Source organism: Lutra lutra, chromosome 16, assembly GCF_902655055.1.
Source record: "Lutra lutra chromosome 16, mLutLut1.2, whole genome shotgun sequence".
NCBI classification, from domain to species: domain Eukaryota; kingdom Metazoa; phylum Chordata; class Mammalia; order Carnivora; family Mustelidae; genus Lutra; species Lutra lutra.
Window position 1 is genome coordinate 11,338,749 of NC_062293.1, and position 10,498 is coordinate 11,349,246.

Here is a 10,498-nt window from a genome sequence, read left to right on the forward strand (position 1 = left end):
CGGACTGGGAAGATGCCCTAAAGAAGGCATGAGGAGCATAGACACGTGGAACTTGAGAAAATTTAAAGAACACCTTAACCCACCAACCAATGTATGACTGAAAGAGTGTGAAAAGTGGCAAATAAACACCCAAGAATGCGCCAGACACACCTCCTCCTCTTGCCCGGGTATCTAATTCCTACTCAAACTTAAAATCCCCAGATCAGATTCCTCCTCAATCCTTAAGACGGGTGTGTCTTATTTCGCCCACATCATCAGGAAATAACCAGAGAACACCCACCTACTTACTCAGGAAAGATAATAGTTCAGGGTTTTTTTTAAAGATTTTTTTTTTTTAATTTGAGAGAGAGAGACAGAGATAGAGAGAGAGCATGAGCAGAGAAGAGAGAGGGAGAAGCAGTCTTCCCACTGAGCAGGGATCCCAATGCTGGACTCCATCCCAGGGATCCTGGGATCACGATCTAAGCCAAAGGCAGATGCTTAACTGACTGAGCCACCCAGGTGCCCCTCAGGAGAGATAATAGTAATAACAATCATCTTAGCAGTTAGCAGGTACTCACCCCTTATTCTAGGCTAGGATCTATTTTAACCCACTTAATACCAAGCACTTACATTTTAATACATTAGTAACAAATACTAATGAGTTAGTATTAGTAATACTTACTTTGTAACAAATCCATGAAATAAGCAGTTTTATTCTCCTCATTTTACAGATAAAGAATCTGAGGCATGGCCAACCGAGGTTCATATGTGATAGAGCCAGTTTTTGAACCCAAATTAGCTGGCTCTAGAGCCAGGACTCTTAACCACTATGCTCTGTTTAGAAAAAAGCCTAGCCCCCCAAAGCAGACACACGTGTCTAAACCCTTCCAGGACAACTTAAGAACTATTCTATGTGCCCAGCACACAGAAATATACACGCTAATGGGCCACATTTGAAAAATGTGAATGGTACTTACTACATACCATGTAAAGTCTAGACACCTCTGTCTTCCACAGAGAACCCTTCAAGATTTTCCCCAGCTTAGTCATAGGACCCTGAACGCTTGCCAAACTTTCCCCTCTGGCAACTTTGCCTAAATCTTACTGCTGGGCAGCCCCCACACCCCAGAGCTCTTTGTCTAATTTGGGACTGCCTTATAAGACCCAACTGCGGTCTGTCCTCTCCAAGAACTTCACCTACTGTCTTTCCTTCCCCATCAGAATTGACATCCCTCTCCCTGTCATCGGATGGCATCTGTGATAACATGACCATCACAACTTGCATTCAGATGAGCTTTCTTGGACGGGTGAGAAAGGCATGGGGGTTGGGGGGGGCAGTTAGAGCTGGTAAGCTGCTTGCTGTACAGGCTTCACCACCCGTCTTCCTTATGTTTCTGCCAGAAGCAGCCAATCCTTCTATTGGTCCATTGGGATGAGTAAGGCATGTTCCTCGGTGGGGGGGCGGGGGGAGACGTAAATCCCAAAGTTTCACATTCATCACTAATGTTAGAAAAATTGTGAAGGATTATGAGAAAAATAAGTCTGAATCCACTGAAATTTACTTTTAAAAATAACTCTTCCCCATTCAATACTTCATCAGTGGTAACAGCTCACTGATGACTCCTTTTACAACGAATCAGACCCGGCAGAGCTTGTTAAGAACAAAGATGCAAAGTGTTGCACTAATGCCTCTTCTGGCTTAAAAGGCTGCAGAAGGCTCTGGAAGGCTCTGGGAGGCACAGACTACGTCTTATTGACAGAAAGAGCCTTGCCCTGTGCTCCACTCACAGGAGAAACTTGTTATCTGTGAATGGCATTGACCTGGACTGCCTTGACCAGACTCCACAAAGGTTTGCTTGGACTAGCTCCCAGGGTAGAAAACAGAGCCCAGGGAGACACTAACAGCTGGTAAACAAGCCTTTACCCCGTCCCTGCCCCCCAACCCACCACCAGGCATGAAGTCCTGAGAGTAGACACTCCAGATAATGGATAGTGGAGAAGGGCCCCATCCCCACCCTTTAAAGAGGGTGTACAAGAGACAAGACCAACAAATATGTAATCAGCCCAAACACGCAGAGAAAAATACAGTAATTCCCAGAGTATGTTGAGGGGGAGGAATGAATGGGTTAGGTGGGAGAAACGAGCCACAAGATCACTGGGAGAGAAGACATGGTTGTTGGGTCTCTGCTTCACCTAGTTATTAGTACCTGGAGAAGAAAACCTCAGCGAACAGTCTGGAGTGGACCTCGAAGCAACATTGCCTGCTGTTGGGAAGGGCTGGGGTCAGCAGAGCCAGGCTCCGGACTTGTTAGAGCTCACTCTGGAATGTGGGGATGTCCATAGCCGCCAGTCTACCACACGAAGGTAGTCTAGCCTCTCTGGGAACCCACGCAGGGCGCCCTCTATGGTTCTTTCTAGAATATTCACATGGTTGCCTGTTCTTCTCGGAAGGACAGTTCCACACAGAATACATCTTAGGTGTGGATGACTGTCCATCTCTTGAACTCTTTCCTGTGTGTGGAACACAGAGACCCAGCTGGCCGGTTGCTACCTCACAAAGTCGGTGGGTGTCCCTCTCAGAGAGAGACACTCGATGACAAAGGAAGGTTAGCAGTTGCCATACTGGCTTCCCCCCAAGTTACAATAATTGGTGATTAGGTGAAAAAGGAACCTTTCTGCTAATAAGCTGTCTTCCCCATAATCATTTATATTCACTATTTTTACATAAATCTCAGGAAATGTCATTTTATATATAAGATTCTTATTAATTTCTTCTTGCAATGTCATCCTAATGGACTGGGCATATCAGCAGCTTCCCCTTCTATATTTGAGTATCCCAAGAATTCGCAGATGATGCAATTTGGTAATGTTTCATCATGGCCCCCCAAAACTGGAAAATCTGTTCTTAAAGCATTAAACCATTCCACTGAGCAGCTTTGCAAAAGCTATGTATAATTCCCTAAGGATCTAGGGTGGCTGTTTTTAAATTACTTTCATGAATTAAAGTGTTGGGGGGCATTGACATGTAAGTTCATATTTTCAGTATCATGCTATGTCTGTTTTTATGAATATCAGGTCTATAGAGTGAATGTTGGAGCCCCATGCCCAAATTCACACGTTAGATCCTAAGGCTCAGTATAATGGTATTAGGAAGTGGGGCTTTTGGGAGGTGATGAGGACATGAGGATAGAGGCCTCGTGAATGAGATTAGTACTCTGTTAAAAAAAAAAAAAAAAAAGACCCCAGAGAGTTCTCTTGCCCCCTCTGTCATGCGAGGACACAGCAAAAAGACAACTGTCTATGATTCGTTACTGAATCTGCCAGTGCCATCCTTGATCTTGGACTTGCCAGCTTCCAGCACTGGAAGAAATAGTTTTTTGTTTATAAGCCACTCAGTCTCAGGTATTCTGTTAGAGCAGCCCAATGACCTAAGATCATCAAACTTTTCCAGCAGAGATTTGTTACAGTTTGATCAGCAACAATAGAAGTATTGCCAATAATTTACATAGAGATCCTGGACCCACCACTAGCGGGGTATGCAGTGGGACACGAGTTTCATCAGCTCCCGGATTTCAGTTTCTCCCACTTTTGAAGGGAGGTAAATACAGTTCCCACACAGAATCATTGAAGAGGTCGAACTGGAAAATGCCCACGACTCTTGTGATGAAAGCAATATATCAATGTTCAGCAAAGCACTGCTGCTCGTGTTTCTACCCTCCCTGTGATCACAGGGGACTGGCCACCAGATTAGAGAGGGTCATAAAATCCAGATCTAGGCTTTATAAAAAATCCCACCACTGACACCAAAACATCTGAGTGTGGCATTTGACCACGGAGCTTTGACCTCAGAAATATACTTTAGTCAAACCAATAAGGACAAAAGCTTCTTGGATAATACACGTGCCACCAGTACTTTTTATGAGTATTTTCCTCTGTATCGAAGTAGCTAAGCTTTTAAAAACGAATTCTTCCTTAAGAAATAAGGCCAAGTTGTCATCCCCTTCCGCGTCTATTTCTCCTTCCGGTATCATGAGAGATCGGCACTTCTTCACACAGGTAGGATGGGCTCAGCGGACTTGATTCAGAAAGAATGAGAACATCACTCTGAAGAGAAGACGGTAACACTGTCATGTTCTCACCCTTATACAGGACTGAGCAGCCCACACAATCTGCCTCATTCTGTTTTTCATTTCACACCAGAGCTAACACAATCAGTTCAATGGCAAATAATGGTAGTCAATCTGCAGGAACACTCAGTCTTCTAGAGCTTGCAGGGGTCGTCCAAGAGAATCCAGATTAATAACTGTGCACTGATTGCACGATGTCTGAAGCACTTAGAACAATATCTGGAACAGAGGAAGCATCGTGGACATGGGTAGATTTTATGTGATCTGTGTGGAGGGAGGGACACAAAACCAGCACCCCAGGAATCTGACTTGCAAAGCCTTCCAGAAAGCCTAGGGCTCCTCAGAGAGTGTTTCCTGTTGCACGCCTGGTAAGTCTCTTGGCCTCTGAAGGGCATGTTTCTCAGGCTTCCTTCAAACTGACTCATCCAGCAGCCCTCCAGACTTCAGAAAAGTCCTCCAATACTACAGTAAATACAGTATCATTTGCCAAAGTAGGACCTGGGTGAATTACAGGAGGTCCCCGCTGGGAGACAGCATGGCACACAGACTCAAGGTTTGGAGTCAGACTGACCCAGAATCAAACCCAGGCACAGCCACTTACTAACTCTGGGACTCTGAGTAAGTTCCTTGACCTCTCTGAGCCTCATTTTCCTTGTTATTCAGAACCCAAAATATTTTTATTTTATCAGGTACTTGTACGTACTTTACTAAGTACTTAACAAATATCAACTTATTTAATTCTCTGAAAAAATCCATGATGTTGGTACTATATTCACTTCATTTTATAGATAAGGCCATCACGGCACAGAGAGGTCAAGTAAGTTGTTCAAGGTCACACAGCTAGCTAGCAGCAGAGACAGGATTCGAAGCTAGGCATTCTGGTTACTGAATCTTTGTTCTTAACCACCATCCTATCTAATCTATAGTGGTCAAGAAAGAAACTATTTGTTGCACTTCTGCTAAAATGGAAATTTTATCCATAAAAGTAGTAAGAATCCCTTGTACCCAAACACTCAGCTTAAACAATTATCAACATTCCACTGTTCCAAACAAAAAGACTTCTTAATTTCTATTTTCCTGAAGTTGTAATTAAAAAAATTGTCTTTCTTCTTGATCTTGTTTACCTTGTTTGCTGAATTTAAGTAATTGTTTTTGGTTTTCTTGCACCATCAAAAAGATAAGATGGTGGGTCCTTGTTTTTGCACTGTACTTTCATGACACCATTGTGTGTATTACTCGGTACAGTTGAGTACCTGGACTTACTTCATTGAATTTTTCAGCAACCTTTTAAGACAGGCAGTGAGAGTGCAATGATCCCATCTTAAAGATGGTCCGACGAAGCCCAGAGAACTTAAAGAACCTGCCCAAGTTTACACACCTTGTAAGTGATGTCATATATCAAAATAAAATTTGAGTTTTAAGATTTTTGATTGATTTATTCTCTGGATATCAACATAAGTGGAAAAACGATTCTGGAATTCGGTAGATTTCAGTACACATCTTCATTCTTCCTCTTATGTATGACCTTACACAGGGGACTCTGAGGTTCAATCCCTCCTCCTTCAAATGGGTGAGTAAGACTTCCATCGCAGGCTGATTGCAATAATCACATTTTAAGTAATTACATTATTAATTACATTTAAAATGATTACACTGGGGCGCCTGGGTGGCTCAGTGGGTTAAGCCGCTGCCTTTGGCTCAGGTCATGATCTCAGGGTCCTGGGATCGAGTCCCGCATCGGGTTCTCTGCTCGGCAGAGATCCTGCTTCCCTCTCTCTCTCTCTCTGCCTGCCTCTCCATCTGCTTGTGATCTCTCTCTGTCAAATAAATAAAATCTTAAAAAAAAATAAAAAATAAAATGATTACACTGTTAATTATTATATTATTCAAAATATTATAAATATATACATAATGTATGTCATCTAGTATGTTTGCATGTAACCAATATATACACATATGGAAGTGTGTGTGCATGTATGTGTGTGTGTGTGTGTGTGTGTGTGTGTGATCCAATACTGTGACTATTCCATAGCATGTGCCCATTAAATGTAAGTACCCCTTGCCCCTCCTAAATAGGAGGGATCAGAACAAAGAGTCCCCTGATTACTCAGGAGTCGCCTGCAGGACTTTCACATCTCCCCAGACCTTTCCAGCATGAAAACACTCACCAGAGTCCCTGGGCGCTTTTATTCTTCCCCCAAATTATTTACTTCTCTGGTTCTCCATGCCCCCCTCATACGGAGAATGTTCTAAACTTGTTCCATTACATAATAAAACTTCCCTACTTTGGACCTGGCACAATGCCTGGTATTGAGCTTGCATTCAATGTATCTTTGATGCATGGTTAAATGAGTAAATAAGATATTCTAAGCATCTAGCGAAGAATTATTACATTTTCAAGAAATTCATGAGGATTCTTTTCCATACATATGTGAAGTCATTTCTACTGGAGCTAATAGTTTTTTCAAGTACTAATACTTTGGAAACCCATTTTAATGCACAGAGAGTAATAATAGTGAATCCGCACATTCATCACCTTAAAAAGTAGGCATTTTTTTAAAAAGATTTTATTTATTCATTTGACAGATAGAGATCACAAGTAGGCAGAGAGGGAAGCAGAGAGAGAGAGAGAGAGAGGAGGAAGCAGGCTCCCCGCTGAGCAGAGAGCCCAACATGGGGCTCGATCCCAGGACACTGAGATCATGACCTGAGCTGAAGGCAGACACTTAACTGACTGAACCAGTCAGGTGCCCCTAAAGTAGGCATTTTTTAAGTAGAAGAAAAATCTACTGTTTTAGTGACTCTTGTTCTCTCTTTTTAAAAATAAAGGGTATGAAGGCAAACATCAGCCTTTCTCCATGTACATAATTATAACTCTGGGTTAGTGAATGACATAAAGCTGTGCTGTGTCTAATGCTTTGTGTTTAAACTGGAACCCATTTCCGTATCCAGATAAGAAGCCAAGATAAGAAGAGCAGATGATCTCCAGCTTTCACTTAGAAGGCCAGGTCACGGGCAAAGTGCATCACCTTGCAGAATGACATGCAGGCTCCCATACATCGAGCTCTCAACTGCGTTCCTCATTGAACAACGCGTGCTTCTTAAACCTTTTCCCGGGCATCCTTCTGTAGTCTCTCATGGTGTCCCGTGGAAAAGCGACGCTTCACCAGTATCTGTCTGCCTGAAGAACACCGCAGTCAGTCCTACAAAGCTCCAATTCAGGGTCTCCCCAATGCTGGAATACCTTTGGCAGGGAAAAGGGGTACGGTTCAAGATAAGCACGACCTCAAGTCACAAGAGTGCCCTGGGATGGCGGGAAGAGGACATGGGTAGCCTTTACCCATGGCTACGTGGGTAGCCAGTTTGTAGCTGGAATGGTGAATTTGGAATTATGCTAGGTCTGGTTCTATCATTAGGCAAAATCTTCATCCTCTATATTTAAAAAAAGAAAAGAAAAGAAAAGAAAATCTTCTAACCTCAGGGTTTTCAGTGACCTCAAGTGTCATCCTGTCTGACTCAGAGGGAATCACCACAGCCTCGTGCAATCGGCTTAGGTTTCTTGGGTTGAAAACTCCTCTGACACTGACAGTTAGAGATGAAGGAAGATGACATGAGCCAGGCCTGGCCTCATTATTTCACTGGTCGGAGCCCTCGCGCCCTGCCTCGGAGGGACTGTCCTGACTTTGCTTCTTTCTGCAAAACTGCGATTCCCAGTGAGACGTTTGCTCCCATCTCCAGTGCTTTAAAATTCGGTAATTATGTTGATGGACGGGAGCCAATGGTTCTTGGTAACGGTGGGAAGCCTGAGCTGACCCTCCAGCTACCACCGCAAGCAAGGCTCTTCTCCCCCATTCTGCAACTGTAAAAAGAACAAAATCCAGCAGACAGAAGCAATCGGATACATTTGAGGGGTGACTAGTAAGAATGGGTGCTGCAGGGTCACAGTAAGCAGCCAGTAGAAATTCCCTGGGCATCTGTGGGCAAGAAACAAAAACACTCCAGCTCACTTCCCAAGCAGAGAAATGGATTTTGAGGTTGCATGGAAAACATTGCTTGCAACGAGTTACACATAAGCCCCCACTCTTGGGGGCCCTGGAACTATAGGCTGGGGTGTCATCAGGAGCTCAGGCAGCTTCTCTCCGCACCCCTCTCTCTGGGGTCGCAGGTTTTCTTATCTCTGCTGCGTGTCCCTCTCATTGTCTGTGTTCGATGCTGGCTCCAACTTCTAAGCTCATTCATTCACTCGGGGCACCCGTGACTGACCTAGGAGCTACAGCACGTGACCACACCATGGCTCATGGCTTTAGGTTCTGTGCTTCTGTTTCCAAGTTCTCAATCTCTCTGAGTTTACCCATCGAATTGAGCTGTCTGCCAACAGTCTGAACCCCATCAAAATGGCCACATCAACCTACGGTCCTCTGGCTTATAGACACAGTCTCTGCGTCCTAACTCACTAATTAAAACGCTGCATACAACAAAAATATAAATAAGCCAGAGTCAAGGCATTTTTTAAGTATAGTTTATTACACAAAATACATATTCACTTTAGAAAAATTAGAAGGCACAAAGAGATACATAAGCCACAATCTAGGAAATTCTCTGTATCTCTTTTGCATGTATAAATATAGATACTGTTCTTACAGCATGAAATTGCAATTATTGTTTCTTGACCTCTTTTCACTCAATAACATATGATGAGCATCTTTCAAGGTATCATCCTATCAAACTAAAGAAAAGGAGACTTTAATCCAGGGATGTTAGCTCAGAGTTACTGAGAATCCCACTCGTGTTTTTCTATATCCTTTAGCTACATCAGCCGATTTAAACTTCACAACAACACGAGGCAGGGACCATAAGGAGCCTGATTTCATAGATGAGAAACCAAGGCACAGAAAGGGTAAGTAAATTACACAGAGTCACTCAGAGGGAGAACGTTAACGCCATTCCATCCAGCAACAGAACCATGCCTGCAACCGCACGTTGTACCTGACTCAGGACTCAAGGTCTCCCCTTTCCTCCCCCAGAGTTTTGGAGACACAGAAGAGAGACAAAGCAAGAGCCAAGGAGGAGGGTATGAGAGAGAGATGCAGAGATTTGTAGTGGGAAACAGAAAAAGGGTGCAAAGAAGAAGCAATGTAAGAAAGGCAATAATAATAATAATAATAATAATTAATAAATAACAAGGTGGCAAAATAAAATATTGAACTGGACTCCGTTAAATTGCCATTTTTGTGAGTCAAAACCAAATGAACACTGGCAATTTCATGGAACTCAGTTTATTAAATTCCATCACCAGAGGAGATGTGCCTTAGGGCTCTTGGTTCTCCCCTAAACTCAGGGATATGTTATGTTCCTTTCCATTGGTTATATCTGTTAGGCTGATAAGTGAACAGATAAAAGCATCCCGGTTTCTGGAGAAACTGGCGGATTTATCCACATGTGGTGTATTTTAACCCTGAACATGCCTTGGAGTTCAAGGATTGACCTAGAAAAATAAAAAAATGAAGTCATCAGAGTTGAGTCTGTTGGTAAGATTATCATAGAAACAGAAAATATAACTTCCAAAGACTTCAAGGCAGGGAATAAACAGATTAATGAAAATTTGCTGAACTAAAGGGTCAAAAATAAGGCAGGGGAAAAGGGCAGAGATCAAATAAAAAGTATAATAGATAGAAAAAAAAAACGGTATACCAGACATTAGGTCAAATAGAGTTTAATCAGAATAAAGACACAATGATTACCCTAGAGAAGTACTGGTCAAAATAAAGATGCTCTAACCACAGAAATGTCACTTGGAATAGCCTTGAAAAGATAGTACTTGAGGACAAGGAAGGTTATCACATAATAAACCAGAAAAATATAAGAAAGCAGGGACAGTGAATATCAGTAACACAGCCTCAAAATATACAGGAGAGCCACATGAAACTGTCTATATTTGACAGACCTATAAAAGCAGTGATGTCATAAAAGAAAACAGAATTAGGAAAATTTGAACTTCTTAACATATGTTTTGAACATCATCTGTTCCAAATGAATCAAGTGATCAAAAATAATAAAATAATAAAATATTTTTTCCTCCCCCCCCAAAATAAAATACAAAAATAAGAAAATAAACCCAGCTCAAACTACCCCGGTATGTTTGGAAACTAAATAGTGATTCTCAGTTCTTCATGGGTCAAGAAGGAAATCCTGACAGAAGCTAGGACTAGTGCCAGGCTGGTTTATCATGGTCTGACTTTTCCCATTTTGTTTTATTTTAAGATTTTATTTATTTATTTTTGTGAAAGAGAGGGAGAGAGAGAAGGAGAGAGAGAGTACAAGCAGAAGGGAAGCGGCAGAGGGAGAAGCCGACTCCCCACTGAAAATGGATCCCTATGTGGGACTCGATC